General features: G+C 38.7%; 1 protein-coding gene across 9 annotated transcripts in view; it reads right to left on the bottom strand.

The window, feature by feature from the left end:
• DIAPH2 (diaphanous related formin 2) overlaps positions 1-16,977 on the bottom strand; it is a 359,470-nt gene that overhangs the window by 177,540 nt on the left and 164,953 nt on the right. The gene's annotated exons all lie outside the window — the stretch shown is intronic.

The following is a 16,977-nucleotide window of genomic DNA, read 5'->3' as shown; positions in this document are numbered from 1 at the left end:
TAACTGGAATTGGCTTTAAGTGCAGGTAAGCTGTGTTCACCATAATTGGTTTCAGTTAGTGGTACAGAGACCATATTCTAAACAAATAACCAATAAATCTTTAAAGTTAGTCACATGCATAACACTAGTAGATCATGGACTGTTCCTGCATTATTTTAAGAAACTGGGAGTGAAGCAGGTTAGCAATGAGGCTGGTCTACAGTCATGAATGAATACACTCTAGAATCTGGAATAGATTCTATGATCTACTCTGGACATACAGAGAGAGCAATGCAGAAAGTGCTTGCTAATGTCACTGATACTTTGCTTCACTGGTAGAATACCTTGACAAAGTTAACACACAAGGAGGCAAAAGGAGATGTCATCAGTGAAGCAAAACCTATTTCCTAAATTCCTGAAAGTGATGAGGAGGCAGAGATAAACAAACAAGGCCTCTCAGCTTTCATTTCATAACAGAAGTATAACTCTAGCCCTCACAGTTTCATAGAAAATATTTAAAATGTTATTGTGCCATGTAACCTACACAGTATTTCTCAAAACACAATGACTATACCAGAATGTAAATATTACATTTGTGAGATATACTTATGATACTCAGACTGTCAATATGAATATGAAAGGGGCTTAAATTACAAAAAAAGAACAAGGGACAAATAGAATCTAAGAACACAAAAGTTATGATGAAAGACTACAGGACTTTAAAAGTTTCTGCTCCAGTAGTGCCTAAGCTAGTAGCAGGGTAGGTGATCAGTGATTATGAAATTCATTTACAAAAGTATTTGGTACTGTTATCATAATCATCATCACACCATCATTACTAATTTATATTGTATTATCAGTGGCACCTCAGAGAGCATAAGCGTACAATTTTCTGATCCAGGAAGCTTCTGATCGAAAATTCAGCACAGGGTGGGAAGGGGCAGAATAAGGAAAGGGTAGTGGAAGGGGCTGAGCTGGGAAGCAATAGAATATTGTTTCAGTCATACAATATAACATTGTTTTGATTACATCTTCTAAGAGTGTGTGTCTATGTGTGCTCACAAAGTCATGCTTGTGTACAAATGAAAACAACAACAAATAACCACTTCATGGGTGGAATTCTAGCATACTGGCAGGAATTAAGCAGGCTACTAGAACAGACAAGAACACATTTGCTTGTAAACAAATGTGTTATCTGAATTGCTGTCTTGTTAGTGACCTTAAAAACCCCTGCTGCATTTAGGGAAACTGAATGCTGTTTCCCTCCTCCCCACTTTCACCCCAATAATGACTTATTTCAAATTTGACAGATTATTGTCAAAATGAACAACTTTCATATCTTAGAGGACATAATCTTGCAAGTTGTGTATTAACAAAGGCAAAAGGACAAAGACTGAAGAATTGTATTCTGGTGAAGAAGAAACAGTGCTATTGACAAAGCTTTCCACAATCACAATTGTAATCAGTAAGAGCTTCTGTTATTAAATTGCCCATTTTGCATGACCAATATGGCTGAAACATGTTCAAGGAGCATCTGTTATTTATTTCAAAGCAAGTATAAAGCATCCAGAACTTTCATCTACCACACAAAGTGATCCCACAAAAATAATATAATCAGCAGTGTCCAAAAAGAGTCCACTTGTCAATTTTATGCAAGTCTTGATTAATCATGTTGTCAAGTGCACTAGAGTAGGACTGAGGAATACTTCTGTGTCATGTGAGTGAAACATATATAGATCAAAAATAAATTAAGCCTGACTTCAAATATCAAAAAGAGCAAATAAAAGCCATGGGAAAGAGATATGGGGGTCACAGCAGAAGTTCCCTAAAAATGTAAGTTAATAGTTCTACTGCAGTGAGAAAGCCAACCTCAGTACCATAAATTATTTAGAAAAGGTGTTGAAAATATAAATGGTTTTATCAATAGTAACTACATGTCTTAGTATGCAATATTATGCAGTTCCAGACAAAACTAGTAAGATGAAGAAAGGCATTATTTGTTTCATTTATACTTAATGCTCTACATGGTGCTTCCTTTAAAAAGTGCTCAGAAACTTCAACTGGTTCAAATAGCTGCAGCTGGATTGTGGAGCGGGGCTGGTTATAGGGAGCATTTGACTCCCTTGTTACAACAGCTGGTCATGAGCTATAAAGCCCTATATGGCATAGGTCCAAGCTATCTGAAATATCCTATTCTCACATAAAAACTTGCCTGAGTTCAGGGGAGACCTTTTTCTTGGTCCCACGACACTCACAGGCACACTTGGTAGGGTCTTAGGAGAGGGCCTTTCTCGGTAGCTACTCCCAGACTTTGGAACTCCCTTCCTAGATTGGCTCCCTCTGTGTTTTTCTTCCACTGGTAGTTGAAGAGCTTCTTATTTCAACAGGTTTTTGGGAACTGGCTGCTTTTAATGAAATGGCTGGTGCTGTTTTTACTCTAATTATAACTATGTTTTAATAGCTCTTTTATATTTATATATAGTTTATATATAAATCTTTAATTGGTTTTCTTAATAATGGGTTTCCCCTGTTTTTAGCTGTCTCTATTTTATCTGTCTCCTGAGAAATCTCTACGTGGGACAAGAAGCTACAGTTAGAACTGGATATGGAACAACTGATTGGTTCAAAATTGGGAAGGGAGTATGACAAGGCTATATATTGTCTCCCTGCTTATTTAACTTATGTGCAGAATTCATCATGCAAAAGGCTGGGCTGGATGAATCCCTAGCCGGAATTAAGATTGCCGGAAGAAATATCAGCAACCTCAGATATGCAGATGACACAACCTTGATGACAGAAAGTGAGGAGGAATTAAAGAACCTTTTATTGAGGGTGAAAGAAGAGAGCGCAAAATATGGTCTGAAGCTCAACATCAAAAAAACGAAGATCATGGCCACTGGTCCCATCACCTCCTGGCAAATAGAAGAGGAAGAAATGGAGGCAGTGAAAGATTTTACTTTCTTGGGCTCCATGATCACTGCAGATGGTGACAGCAACCACGAAATTAAAAGACGCCTGCTTCTTGGGAGAAAAGCAATGACAAACCTAGACAGCATCTTAAAAAGTAGAGACATCACCTTGCCAACAAAGGTCAGTATAGTTAAAGCTATGGTTTTCCCAGTAGTGAAGTATGGAAGTGAGAGCTGGACCATAAAGAAGGCTGATCGCCGAAGAATTGATGCTTTTGAATTCTGGTGCTGGAGGAGACTCTTGAGAGTCCCATGGACTGCAAGAAGAACAAACCTATCCATTCTTAAGGAAATCAGCCCTGAGTGCTCACTGGAAGGACAGATCCTGAAGCTGAGGCTCCAATACTTTGGCCACCTCATGAGAAGAGAAGACTCCCTGGAAAAGACCCTGATGTTGGGAAAGATGGGGGGCACAAGGAGAAGGGGACGACAGAGGATGAGATGGTTGGATAGTGTTCTCGAAGTTACCAGCATGAGTTTGACCAAACTGCGGGAGGCAGTGGAAGACAGAAGTGCCTGACGTGCTCTGGTCCATGGGGTCACGAAGAATCAGACACAACTAAACGACTAAACAACAAAAATTTTTATCTGTAAGCAGCCTTGAGTCCATGTCAGAATATTATTCTGCCTACTCCCAATGTCCTCATAGCTGACTGAAAGGAAACTAGATAATCCATTTCATCCAAGAGTAACTGGAGTCGATAAACTAATTACCACCTTCTTAATCATCCCAAGAATGGAACATTAGTGACCGGGCAGTAGCTACTGTAGTCCTCTGAGTCAAATGTGGGCTTCTTTGTGAGCAGACACATTACTGTTTCCTTATGGCACCTCCCGCTCCTCCTACAGTGATGAGTCAACCACACATTGAACCCATATAGTCACATGTGGCTTGCTCTGTGTAGTTAGGAAGCCAAGAATCAAAGTGGTTTCACAGCTCCAAATCTCTTGCCCACATCGTCAGATTGCAAAGTCTGAAGCATGAGTATTGGGCTTTGATAACCAGAAAAGAGATTTGTATTATCATCCAGGAACATATCTATGTGTGTTGACTACAAGTTGGATTTAGAAGTATGTTTCAAAGTGTGCATATATATGCACGAACAGAAAGAGGAAGAAAATACTTCAGTGACCGTGAATGGCAAGACACACCCCTGGTGATGATGAAAGACAGGTTAAGAATTCCTGTCATACCATAATTTTATCTTTATCAAGTTATAGAAGCACAAATAATTCATAACTAGCTTTTAAACAGGTGATTGTTTAAGGAGCAATTCATCCTTGCAAGTGTCTGGAATCCAGGAAAGGTCATAAGCCTCATTTATTTGCCTAGACAAGTAATTTACTAGACTCTTATGCATTCCGGCTGCACAAATAACCTACAGAGAGAATGAGAAGGCGGGGTGGAAAACATCATCCTCCCTCAGATTATCTGTGTTGCCAGTACATGAGCACTCTAGTCCTAGGTACTTCCTGAAAGGTTGCTAGGGTCAATACTAAGTAATAAAATGTTTTTCTGTGGCTGAACTGGGAATCCCTGTGAGAATGTATAAATACAGCTGCAGTGGCTAGAAGATCCTCTGAATACTAGTTGGAGAAGAATATTACAGAGTGCAGACAAGATGACCAGCAAGGTCTGCTTATATTATATGCCGAGATAATGGCTGATAATGTTGAACTACATATTATTAACATACAAAGAGTCCAGAACAGAGCATATGTAATTTTAAACTAATCATCAGGCCACAGTTTTGAAGCATGGAAATAAGTCTCGTATTGATGTACTCCTGCCCATCCCTCTTCTCCCTGATTTGCATTACTGTTTAGAAGGTAACTACAAATCCATGTTTTGACAGTTCAGATGCAATGCAAAAAATTATTTCATGAAAGCAGTTAGTAGGGATTAAAGGATCTGCCAATTCTTGTTCATTCATTCAGTTCACTACATTTCATAAGCAATTTGTGATTATTTTTATCCTCATGAAAATTCTTCAGTATTTTATTTTTTCTGAAATTTCTCCTAATAAACACATTTTCCATGCAGTTTGGACTAATGGACACATCTTTGAAAGCAATTTCCCTTAATATGATGTATTTCTGTATGAACTAATGTATTTATTTTTATACACACTGTTCTCTATTTTTTGGGGGGGGAGGGGGGTTGTATACCTGATTTGGTAAGTTTGAAGGATGACTGTGTTTCAGTTTTCATGTTGTTTTGGAAAGTGCAAATTTTATAGATTTGCCTTTAAATGTGGACTGCTTCAAATTCCCCCTAGCATTAGTAACTAATCGATGTACAGGATGGGAAAAGGGGCATGTAAGTTCTTTTCATGGTTTGGGGTTATGTCTAAATCACACCAGTACTGTCAAAAGCGTGGGGGGGGGGATGACGGCACTTTCACTAACACGAAAAGAATGACAATAGGAAAAAATATAAATGAATTTGCAGATGCACACATTTTTGTGTTGGCTGATTTGTGGACCCCTGATTTGTGGACTCAAATCAAGCAGTCTAACTACAACAATAATTGCTTTTTCAACTTATTTAACACATTTCAAAAATAAATGCTTTAAAACATAATTACCATACTGTATCTATTTGCAGTTTTACAAGCTTCCAGCAACAGACTAGCAAATATTTGAACTAATTATGAACTTTACAAATTATAGATGCACTTTTTTTTCTGAGGATATGCATACACCAATTTAACCATGAAACTGATTTCCAAGAGACATGGAAGAAACACTATAGTTCAAACAGCTGAAAATGTACAGGACAGCACCCTGAAGGGTAGACTCTAGGGAACTGGCTAGCAGAACACACCACTGGATCTAATTAGTGTTTTTATCCCGGAAGGGGGTTTAAGTCCAGGACGTAACTTCCAACCCTAACTTTTCAGGAATCTGAATGTATTTCACACATTTTTACCAACTAAAATTTTATTTTGCTTTTCACAATAGAGGAACAATCATTAGGATCCCAATTTTTCATAACCATGCTGATTACACCAAGCTTGAAATTATATCAATGACAAAACTGAACTCCTAATATCAGATATTGTGTTACTGTAACTTTATTATCATTGAGTTTTGAATACCATATTTTTCGTCCCATAGGACACTCCGTCCCATAGGATGCACCTAGGTTTTTTTTGGGGGGGATAAAGGAAAAAATGTTTTCCTTTATTTATCCCCCAAAACCAGGTCGGGGAACAGCGGGATGGCGGCGCTGCGCCTCCCCACTGTCCCCCAAGCTTGTGGGGCTGGCCGATGTCTGCTCTGCTTCAGGAACTCCCGCAGGGCTCCCCACGCTGTGGATGTCTGCCCGGCGCGAGGGGCGCTCTGCACCGACCCCTCTCGCTCTCCAAGCTTCAGCGAAAGCCTGCATTCGCCCCATAGGACGCACCCAGATTTCCCCTTCATTTTTGGAGGGGAAAAAGTGCATCCTATGGGGCGAAAAATACGGTAAATAATTCCTTAAACACCTAAAACGTGCCAACATTGTAATGGTAGTTCTTTAGTGAGGCATAGGGAGACAATTTGAACAATAAAGAGGTGAAATGCAAGGTTCATTCATACTTACACAAAGACATGGGCATATGGTTGTCACATGCTATTTAAGAAAAAGTTCTGTTACCCTGGCCCGGTAGGAAATTGGCTGTGCATAGCACAGTTACATTTGCCATGCTGTCAATCAGTAAAACACTTCTACTACCACCCCTTCTCTGGGCATATTTTCAAGATTTTTTTTTTTTAAATGAGTGGTATTATTGATATAAATAAAGTACCAAATACATGAGCAGATAAATATGTAAGGTATATGGGGAAATTCCTCCTCCTCATACACCAAAAGAAACACAACCTGTCTGAAGCATTTGGGGGTGGAGAAAGAGCAGGTCTACTTTCACTTCAGTATATATAGATTAGTTGAGAAGGGGAAGCAAGGCAAAACAGAGTATGCCTGGCAACTGAAAAACTGGAACATACTCCTGTTTCTAGGTTGTCTGTATGAACATCAGGAGTTCTCTTCAAGTCCCAATGGATTTGCCTACATAAAGGAGGTTTCAAGTTTAGGTATTGTGCAGAATCAATAAAGAAGGCACCATTGTCAAAGCCAGTACTGATTTGATCCCCAAAGTATGATCAGATTACCTACAGTGCTGGTGCTGCATTAAACACGGTATCTTTTGAGCTTTTGCTTTTGTTCCAGTTATAGAACCTGCAAGGAACTAATAACACATACGGAGTGCTCTGCTTTGCCTTACAGAATTTTGTCTTCTGCATTATTTTGGATTTTCACTCTCTAATGCAATTCATCAAAAATACTATCCCTAAAAGTCTAGGTTAACTGCTGAAATACAACATATTATTATTTTTTTATCACATGGGTCCTTCTCTAGCTCAATCACTACAATGAAATATGCTGCCAAAATAAGTTAGCACTTGTTACAGTACTATTTAATTAAGCACAAAGATTTTCTTAAAAAAAACAAACAAAAAATTCAAAGTACAAAAAGGTGTAAGAAAAACAAACAAACAAACACCACAAAAAACTGATCTTGCCTTTTATATTAGTGTTTCCCTTCTACAGGTTTATAGTTATCTTATTTTGTCAAAGATAGAATTTTGAACCCAGTTTTACACTGCTCTTTCCACTTACATTTCCATGGGGGGGGAGATATATATATTTTTAAAAGGTAAGAGTATTTCATAATCATTCTAGTCCAGGGAGGCTTCTGGACTTATCAGAATTTAATGAAACATTCAATCTAAGAAATAAATTAACTGACATTGTGGGGATCGTGTTTAATGAAGCAGGTATGTGCAAAAGGTCTATGCAGCAATAGCAGTATAATGTATGGAGAATAAAGCAGAAGACTTGTCAATTGTTTGGGATATAATGACTCTCTGTGGAACAAAGATTGGTGAACCTCAGAAGTTCATGACTGAGGCCATGAGCCAACAGAGCTTCCTTCATTTTTCTTGATGCAGCAAAACAGTTTACAATTGTTGGTAGTAACTGCAAGTCTTTTCCTTTCTGAAACTTTCCATTGCAAAGATGTATTTTGATGCTTCATTCCTGTGAGCTTTCCAGATCATGACAGACCAAGAGTAATGTGTAGATAGAAACTAACTATTTAGAAGGCAAGCAGTAACAGAGAGGCAGCAGCTGATAACTGGAAACATGATAATCTAGTGACCATGGAAGCATGCCAAAGAAGCCAAAGAAGAATACTAGTGGTAACAGAATTTTTTTTTCAGTAATTGCCAATAAACTCCTGGATTGATTGATTGATTGATTGATTGATTATTTATTTAAATATTTTTATTTCACTCTTCACTACAACTGCTGAAGAGTAGGTTAGGGTGAAAGAGTGTGACTGGCCCAAGATCACCAAGTGAGCATCATGACTGAGCTGGAATTTGACCAGCACTCTATTAGAATTATTTTCGTATATTTTTGTTTGAAATGTTGAAAGGCATCAGATAGAACATACAACAGAAGCAAGAACTGCAGCTCAAAAGACCAACACAAAAGGTACGTAATATGGAATGTATAATATCTATCCTCTGGTAACCTCTAGGTTAGATTACTGCAATATGTTATACATGGGGCTGCCTCTGAAGATGGTTCAGCAGTGGGTTGATCACCAAGACAAGACAGCTTGAGAATGTAGCACCAATCTTTTCCCAACTGCACTGACTGCCAAAGTTCCCAGGTCCCATTTAAAGTGCTAGTTTTGACCTGTAAAGTCTTAAATGGGTCAAGACCATACCTACACAGACCCAGTGTTCATCATCTCAGGCTCTTCTTTGTATGCCCTCTCCATGAGAGGTCCAGAGAGTGGCAATACCAGAATGGGCCTTTTATGTGATGGCTCCCTTTAGTGGAATGTTCTCCCCAGGAAGCCTGACCTAGCGCCTTCATTACATATCTTGAGGCACCAAGTGAAAACATTCCTCTTCTCCCAAGCCTCTGACTAATTAAACAATCTATGTTTTTTTAAACTGTATATGGGAATTATCGATCCAGTTTGTTCCTATGTTATCTATTTTTGTATTTTTGTATTGTAAACGGCCCTGTGATCCTCGGATAAAGGGTAGTATATAAAATAACCAATTAAAATAAAATAAAATAAGGAAGGATCTGAAAACCAAGAGAAACAAAAGAAAGTAATGTCCTTGCCCCTAAGCTTTCAGAGGATGAGTCTTATTCTTTTGCTGGCCCTGGGCACTCTAAAGCAGTTCAACAAGTTGTACTTCAACAAGTGAAGTAACAGACTGAAATAAGGACTTCAACAATACATTCCCAAACCAGGCATCAGATTAGAAAGCCAAGTCTCAATGAAGCATCTCAATAGAAGCAGTCTGAGAAGGCTTACTTCTTGTATATACTTCTTACATCTAATCATCAAGCTGTATTTATTAATGTGACAGCTGGATAGGTTTTTGTTTGACTCCAAGCCTAACAATTAAAGCAGCAATGTACAACCACGAGTTTACCTATTAATGGTGCCTCTTTTGTCTAGGTTACAGTATGCAAAGCCACAAAATCAAATGCTGCTTCTGCATTCTCTTAAAAATAATCCTATAAATAATATAATAATATAAAATAATATAAATCTTCTGTGTGTATATTTTTTGTATACTGTTGAAGTTGAAACAACCATTAAAAATTACTTAGGTATAATTGGAATTTACCTTATAATATTAATGCTTACACTAATATCTTAACATGCAAAATCATTTTAATAATTCAAAATGCCAGACAGCTTGGATGAGAGGCAAGAGGAAGGTGGGGAATTGGAAAGAGAAAATAATTTATAACTGTAAATTATAAAATGAGTTCTTGTAGAAATTCAGCAACGAACTATGCAAACTATGCAACTCCTTAAAAGAAAATAGTTATTAGCTCAATCATTTCCTAGCAAGATCAAAAGGGGAACTCAAGCAATACTTGTGGTTTTTAAATTATTAAAAGGAACAAAAGAAAACCTAGCCATTGCTTGCCATATGTTACTCAAGGAACTAATGGAAGTGCCTATCCATACAGCTCACTTTTCATACTTTTCATATTTAAGGTGAGATCTAAACCCTTCTCCCACTCATTCATTCAAGGGGGGGGAATGCTTTCAAATAGCAGGCCTTTGTGCATTGCACTGGAAGACCTTGAGAAGGTGCTGCCACTTAAAGGGGAAGTGGAATTATAAAAATTCCCACACGTGAGAGAAGCAGCTGATTGCACCAGTCTAGGTTCAAAGATCAATAATCAACTAAGGAAGACCTGAAATGAATAACAAAGGGTGAACATTTTATATAAAATGTATTGAGTATATCATTAAAGATGTGCATAAGGAGAAGGCAGAGTGTGCAGAAAGATTTGTAAAACAGCCAAATATACCCCCCCCAGGTTACAAAATTCAATCCACATTCACTTTTAGTGTCCTCTAGAAATCAAAAGTAGTTTTTTTCTTGTTTGAAGAATCAATTCGTTATTCACCACTAAGACCTCTGCCAATGAAGCTATGTCACATAAGGCACACTTTATTGTGTCTGATGTACCTAATTTCCTTGTATTAACGTGCTCACACAAAATGTTTTGGACACAGCATACTAGTGATTGACTGACATGGTAGAATAATGGGATCTGCTTTGAAGCATGAAGGTAGATCTTGAATTTAAGATAAAACACGAGTTTTCAGATGCTATATTTGACAGAACGGTCACAGATGCAGGAATAAAATTTAACATACCAGAATGCATAATCACTTATGCCATTTTGGTGAGGATCTATTCCAGTTATTTAGAAAATATTGTGAATTTTCATTAGCAACCACAGTGTAACAGTACATCACATACCAATTTGAAAAAATATTGCGTACCAACTTTTAAACAGCACATTTTAATGCTTTCATTTACAAGTGAGCCTCTCCCCCCTCCACTCATTGAGTAATTTCTCAACCACAATTGTCGTGCATGACTAGTCTTTGTTGCTTTGAAACAAAAGCAAACACAACCACAAAACAGAACATCAGCATCACACAAAAAACAACCAACATCCCACACAACGATGGTTTACAAGCTATAAGGAACACCATTTCAGATAAAACCACAGCGGACCTTGCCACCAAACTCTGCCAATTTGTCCTTACCCACAACAACTTCAAATTCGGTGATGACCTGTTCCTTCAGATCAGCGGCACAGCAATGGGCACCCGCATGGCCCCACAGTATGCCAACATCTTCATGGCAGATTTAGAACAATGTTTCCTGAACTCCTACCCACTCAAACCTCTCTTGTACCTGCGATACATTGACGATATTTTTATCATCTGGACACATGGTCAACAGACCCTGGACACCTTTCACCAGAAATTTAATGATTTTCACCCCACAATCAACCTTACAATGAATCAATCTATGCAAGAAATACATTTTTTGGACACTACTATAAAAATACAGGATGGGCGCATAGACACCACCTTATACCGCAAACCAACTGACCGACAAACATATCTACATGCCTCCAGCTACCATCCCAAACATACCAAACAGTCCATTGTATACAGCCAGGCACTACGTTACAGCCGCATCTGTTCCAACCCTACAGACAGAGACTCTCACCTAAGAGATCTACAGCAAACCTTCTCAGAACTAAAATACCCAGCAGATGAAGTTAGACAACAGATCAACAGAGCCAGACTGATACCCAGAGAGAACTTGCTGCAAGACAGACCCAAAAAAGAAAATAACAGAACACCTCTAGTCATCACATACAGCTCCCAAGTTAAAACAGTACAACGCATCATCAGAGATCTACAACCTCTCCTGGACAATGACAGTTCTCTTTCTCAAGCTCTGGGAGGAAGACCTTTCATTGCCTACAGACAGCCACCCAATCTTAAACAACTCCTAACCCACAATGATACTACAACCAGACTTAACACAGACACTGGCACCAGAGCCTGCAATAAACCCAGATGCCAACTTTGCTGCCACATACACCCGGACAACACCATTACTGGCCCCAACAACATCACACATACCATCTCGGGACTATTTAATTGCTCATCGTCTAACATTGTGTATGCCATCAAATGCCAACAGTGTCCTTCAGCTCTCTATATTGGACAAACAGGCCAAACCTTACGCCAAAGAATAAACGGACATAAATCTGACATCAAGAATCACAAAACAGAGAAACCAGTAGGAGAACACTTCAATCTCCCAGGACATTCTATACAAGATCTCAAAGTAGCTGTTTTACTACAAAGGAATTTCAGAAACAGACTGGAAAGAGAAGCTGCTGAATTACAACTCATTACCAAACTTAAAACAATGGAAAAACCTGGGCTGAACAAAGACATTGGATTCTTATCTCACTATACATGACTAAACCATTTCTCACCTCCTCACCCCTTGCCTTCTCCTGTAAGACCTATTACAGTCGTTAAGAGTCGTCAACAGGCTGTCCCAGCTATCTGCCTATCTCCCATTCCCACCACCCTTCTGAGTAATACCCCTCCCCACCTTCTCACTATATAGAAGGATCTGGCAACTTCTGTTTCAGTGTATCTGAAGAAGTGTGCATGCACACGAAAGCTCATACCAAGAACTAACTTAGTTGGTCTTTAAGGTGCTACTGGAAGGAATTTTTTTATTTTGACAAAAAACAACAACTGTGAAAGTCCATTCAGCTGGCACATTTTGGCAACTGCAAAACAATGGAACCTCAATCAGGCACCAAAAGCAATAGGGGAAGCTGATCAAAGAATGAAGAATGATAGCTCCAGCTCTTCCTATGTTAATTCCTTCTTCTGACATTTATTCTGACATTAATTCCTTATTTTATCTCTGAACTTCCAACAGACACTGTAAGCACCATCCCAAACTTCTGGGTAACCAAGCTGTCCAGAAATTTCCTGATAAAAGGTGAAACTCCCTATAATGACCCCACCAAGTTGAAGAACAAAGGCATCAATTTCAGATTTAAGAGCTCAGCCCAGCATGATATTTCTAATTAATTGGAAGAAAATTCTGAATTGCATTGCTAGAAAATTCTAGGACCACTTTAAGACAGAATGAAACGTCCTGGTGTGGGTATTTTTCAGTCAGGGTATATGTAGTGAAACAATAGCGGGGGAGGGGGGAAGCAAAGAGTGACCAAGCCAACAATACAGGGAAAAGTATAGGGGTGGGATAATAAATGACTTTATTAAAGCAACACTGTTTGCAAGCTAAACCTACTGAAAACACAAGGCCTTCCCACTCCGACAAGACAAATGTACTTCTAATTTAGCTTAATAAAGTGAGAGACAGACTAATAATTAAAAACAGGTTGACAACTTAATTTAATTGCATACTGAAGGCAACAGGGTGCTGCAAAGGCACTGCACCATGTTGAACACATGCACTAGCAGGGGAGGAAAAAAATTAAAATTGACAGTGTTAATGTGTGTTTAAAAATAGCATATTGTTCATTAAATGAGAAGTGAATAACTTGTACTAAAAATATTGTTATTTTGTAATTGAAGGATAATCATGAGAACTCTAGAACAAAGACTGTACAGTGCCATGGGTTTCAAACTAGAGACCCTAGGACTCACTCACTCACTCACTCACTCACTCACTCACTCACTCACTCATAGTTTCAGCCAGTGTTTTTTTATCTAAAAAAAAAAGTTTAGGGGTACTCTCATTTTGACTCAAGAAAATCACCATTTTATAGTTCAAATCAGGGAAAATAAACACAGTAAATAGACAAAAGTACAAAGATTCACAAAATGTTTAGGGGTATACATACCCCTGTGTCCCCCCCCAGAAAAAAGCACTAGTTTCAGCTGTGCCATTGTGACAACTTGCTATAGAAACAGATGCTGGCTTGCCTTAGTTTCATTGCAGCTTCACAACAACCAAAGAGTGGAGTTGCAATGACCAGTTCAGTAGAGGTTATATGATAAGAAGCTAATAAAGCTGCAGACTGTCCTGGCTGCTTAACCTAAACTTGTTTTTTAGACAGACTCCTAATTTTACTGGACTGGTTGGTTAATGCCTAATGCTCAGCTCACCCTCAACCCTGATGAAAAGCAACTGGAAGAATAGATGTAACTAAACCAAAGCACCTATAAAATCTATACTACTTGGTTGTACCACTGCAAACACTGTAATAGCAAAAAATTGCATGCACAAGTTTTTTAGTTTATCCATTCCCCAAATCTAAGTGCAATCATTTACATTTGCTAGCTTTCTTTTAATGGGCTAGGCTTTTGCATTCACCCACATGAGCAAAATGAAAATATTAGGCTTCTACCTCATTAGTGCCTTTCATGCTCTTTTCCGCTCTCATACAAAAAATAAGAGAGAAGCGAGCTAAATGTTGACACTCTCTAGAGGTTTACATTCTGTGACAAGATTCAGAGTGAATTTGGTTTTCTTCCAAGGAAGCCTCAAAACACAGCAAGTACCAAATGTATTTTCCCCTCAAATACACCTAATCTGAAGAAGTTTTAAAATATAATTGAATTATAGTAGTTTAATATTTTCAGTTAAGTATCAGCATGAATCCCTAGGGAAAATCAGAATTCAGAGTTAATATTCTCTGTTTCTATGAGGCTTAATGGTACTTACCTAACAGGCATGAATACTGAACACACCCGCCATCTTAGAAGATTGACTTTAGCACACATACTGTACTCTAAAGGCAGGGGTTCACAAACTTTCTACTGCCTGAGCCCACTTGAGATAGCTGAAAATTACTGAGGCCCACCAGTTGGAAAATGGTGGTACAGAGGCAGAGCCATGCATAAAATGGTGGCAGAGGGAGGGAAAGTTAAATTGTTACATTATTTGCCAATGCTGGTTCAGGAGGCATTGTGGTTTTAGGCAGAATTTGGTGATCCAGAGCTTCTTATTTTATATTTTCCTCTTCCAACTATTTGAACCGGATCCTGTAATTTCTTGTCTCATTTTATCATTCAACGCTCAGCTTGTACCATTTGTCACCACCCAAAATCCGCATTTCATTTATCCATTCTCCCTAGTCCTTTTACTTCCTCTTGTGCTTCTTAGTGCTTTCCTTTTTCCGCAGTCTGATTTACTGTTATTAATAAATAGTAACAAATATTAACCTTCTCTCTGAATTTCTAATGTTTTTCAACGCATAATCTGGCCCTTTCCTCTCAAAGAGGAAGATCTTCCTTTCCCCCCACTCCCAATCTGAATTTCTTTGTCTCCCGATACAATTTTTTTATTTTGTCTCCCGAGTTACTTTTACTCAGCATGTAAGGGGTTTCTAGTGCTGGCACTGGTCCAACCCAAAAGGTGATGGCACAGGTAGGAGTGGAGCAGGCAAGTCATGAGGCATTGAGAGGGTTGTGGCTCTTTCTACCATACCGCCACTATGAGGCAACTGATATCTCTGTTGTGTGGAAGGGTGGATATAAATTTAACAGAAAAATAAACTGTGCTGCATGTTGTGGCATACTCAACTGGCAGAATTAAGAAATTGCTCTTAAAATTCACATCCGTCTATATATCAGCCATCCTGAGGCTAGAGTACACCCAGTTTGGTCAGAGTCTTAATGGTAGTAGAGGCGATGAAATGAAAAATCTGTCTAGGTCGAATGTCAGCCTGCACATGTTTGGCCCTTCTCAAAAGGATGTTAAAACAGATCCTCCACTGAGCTATGGCCCTTCCTCAATAATATCTAATAACTAGTAATACATAAGAATAACCCCTTCTTAGGAGTGTGTGCTGTATGTTGAACTGTTGGAAGTTTGCAGTTGAAATATCACCTCCATTTTGCACTCACCAGCACCTGATTTAAGGCACTGAAGGCAGTTCCCCTGCACAGGGCACAGAGCCAAGGGGGTGCAAAATAATAATAAATAAAAAAGGAATTATTGTGAAAATAAGAAATATTAGGGAGGCACCAAATTTTGTCCTCACTCAGGACACCATATTACCAAAGTCCGCCTCTGCACTCAATTTCTTTTTCTGTGTGCCATACCTAATTATCTGCAACCTGGAGACAGTAATACTGACCAACCTTCCAGGTTATTACAAGGATTATCAAAATAATGTATGTTAGCTGCTGAAACATCTACATAGACATTCTAATTGTTATTATAGCGGTACCTCTGGTTACGTACTTATTTCGTTTCGGAGGTCCGTTTTTAACCTGAAACTGTTCTTAACCTGAGACACCACTTTAGCTAATGGGGCCTCCCACTGTTGCTGCGCCGCCTTGCCCGATTTCTGTTCTCATCCTGAAGCAAAGTTCTTAACCCGAGGTACTATTTCTGGGTTAGCAGAGTCTGTAACCTGAAGTGTCTGTAACCCGAGGTACCACTGTAATTACCATACTAAACATAAACAGCTACATCTGCAAATACCTGCATTTCGCATCTTCTTCATCTCTTTGATTCGATCTAAAATATTCAACTGTTCTTGATAAATTCATGGTGTAGTTTTCATCTGGTAAAAACAACCACTGGTTGGTTGATCATGTGAAACTTATCAAGGATTAGCTGCTTTCTTTTCATGGCAAGATTTGATCTGATAAAGCTCTATCCATTTGAATTGATCCTGTAAATTGGCAATGCATTGCTAAGAAAATATAAAGATAGAACAAGGTTGAGGTTTTCTCCCACCCAGTTCTAAAGTGATAAAAAGGTTTTCTACTAATCAGATCCAAACTACATGTAGGACTCCTACTAGAACCTCACTGGTGTGACTTTTCCTAGATATCATTTGAATGACAGCATTGAGTGTTCCATACAGTGCAGAATGGTGCACAAACGAACACCAAGAACTGTGCCACATAATTTACACTGCATTAATGTCGCACACCCTACCCCAAATTAGCTATCTTTAAGAGTACCTGACTTCCAGTCAAATATGATTTTCAGTTCAGCTGGAACTAATCTTCTCATTCCTGTCAAACACTTAAAATGAACTTTCCAGAGCATGCCTCAAGCTACTGGATGCCCTAATGGTTATCACAGGCTGTTGCATCCAATTCAT

The sequence above is a fragment of the Podarcis liolepis genome (assembly GCF_965112155.1).
Source record: "Podarcis liolepis genome assembly, chromosome: Z".
In the NCBI taxonomy this organism is placed as follows: Eukaryota; Metazoa; Chordata; class Lepidosauria; order Squamata; family Lacertidae; genus Podarcis; species Podarcis liolepis.
Note: the sequence above shows the minus strand (reverse complement) of the source record. Positions and strands in the feature narration are given on the sequence as shown.